Genomic DNA, 2,227 nt, shown 5'->3' on the forward strand with positions numbered 1-2,227 from the left:
AACTCTTTTCCTCAGCTTTGGAGCACACCAAACCAGCAGAGTAAACACCAGACCCTCATTTCAAGGGATTTACAAGCAAAAAATGGGAATTTCTTTATGGAAATCAAGTTTCTAGTCACTTTTCTGTAGGTATTGAAGCAATATTAACTCTTTCAATTAATTTTCCCTGCCTTCTGAATTTTACTCTGGCAGTAGCTAAAACTTACTACTAGGAAGAATTTGTAAACTTACACATTTTCTGCTACTAAGTTTCCTTTCACCAAGTCTATTTGATCCAGATGCAGGACTTGTGTAATTGTTTCCAGCCTTGTGACCAGCATTCCTGCCAGTAATTTGGTGACATGCAGAGCTGAGGAAACATTTATAGTTAAAAGTGGCAAAGAGTCTACAAGTACCAATAAGACATACTTAATTATAAAGCAGCAAAAGTAATTTGGCAATTTATGCAACACACTGTATGATAGGAAGAGATGTTAACACATACAGATTTCTTTGCTTTCAAGCAGAAAGTCACCCTCCTTCGTGGCACATCCACCATTTTCCTTAGGCTTTTGTAAGACAGAGCCCTGGTTATGCAGAAGTCATCAGGTTCTCTTGCTCAGGGCTGGCTAAGTTGCCTTAGCGAGCATTTCATTTTACTTGAAACCCTTTTAAGTTGCTTGATACCTTAACATACTATCCAGAAATTATTATTTTTTAACAGCCAGACTAGCCTGTTCCACTACCAAAACAGCAGAAGTAGACAACTTACTGGGAATGCTCGTGACCCACAAGATCGCATGCTGTGAAGATGAAAGGTGTATCTCTGTTCGAGGCTCCACACATCCAGCAAACGGCTCTCCTACGCTGAAAGGCCTGACACAATCAGGGGCTACTCCACTTCCAGTAGTGGGAGAGAAAGAAACAGGGTCAACTTCTCTCAAGCTATCCCTCCACAGAACTACTCCTAGCTAAATCAGCTAGTCCAAACCTAAGATCCTAAAATTCCAATTTGGTCCAACAACGCTGCTCCTTGGAATAAATATCCCACATGGACTAGATTATACTATGGATTGACTTTTGTCCTTTTAATATTTTAAAGGACTTTCTCTAGATATCTGCTACCCTAAATTCAGCTGAAAAGTTAATTTTCTATTTCAAAATCCTGAAAGAGCAGATTAACATCCCACCTCACCTCTGCACCTTTGGTTATTTTTATTACAATTGAAGAACCGTGACCAAAGTGTTACCATTTGCACAGTTACAATGTAAATTTTGCAGCAATGCAAGGTTGCACCCATAAGTAACTCTGCCTTCTTACTTTCTGAAGTCTTAATAACCTGACTAGTACTCCTAAAGTCAGTCTTTAAGTTATTTCTTGCTTGTATCCCAAGCCTCCCAAACATCTTCCCTTTCCCCAACAACGTAATTAATTACATTACCTCAAACTGCAACTTTTGGGGAAAATGGCATTGGGCAAACTGGCTTCAGTTTTGCTCCTGAAGCACTCCGAGCACTGCTGCCCTGTGGAGCCTGAAATGTTGAAGCTTTCCACATTTTGGTAAGCTAACAGCAAAGTGACAGGATCTGCTGTGAAGCAGGTGAAGAGAATTTTCCACTTAAACACCAAAAAAACAAAAATAACAGAATACCCCCACTGACAGTGTAAGAAAGCACAGGCTGCAGCTAGCCCAGCACCAGCTCAAGGGAATTCTCCAAGTATATTACAGCAGTGAAGTGCCAAAAAGAGGCATTTACCGGCACTAAATGAAGACCTCGCTGTAGTTTTGGCTTTTTGTTTTCAAACATAAAAGTTGCTACAAACATCTGTTCTCCTCTTACCCCAAACAATATGATTCTAACAATAAAGCAATATTCTACAGTACATCCTTCTCGAGGTTATTTTAGTGTGAAGTTAGTAATAAGTGTAACTTTACTTATGGCATTGCAACTGCCTTAAAACCACCAGTTCAAGCTTGTTACCTCCTCTAAAGGTTCCCTACATTTTACCTGGAAACAATCCTGATTTATTTAGTGAGTACGTACTATGTAATTAGGTAAATTAGCGATTTCTTAATATTTATATCAAAATAGTTGTTTACCTCAAGCCTACGTATCACACAACACGCCGGCATTTGGCAGATTAAAAAGATGATTCAAAGTGTCAATGTAACTTTCTTCAAACAACATTCTGCACCTTTTGATGAAACCAGAGAGCACATACAAAGACACAGCGAGTACAACACTG

The sequence above is a fragment of the Nyctibius grandis genome, chromosome 8 (assembly GCF_013368605.1).
Source record: "Nyctibius grandis isolate bNycGra1 chromosome 8, bNycGra1.pri, whole genome shotgun sequence".
NCBI classification, from domain to species: Eukaryota; Metazoa; Chordata; class Aves; order Nyctibiiformes; family Nyctibiidae; genus Nyctibius; species Nyctibius grandis.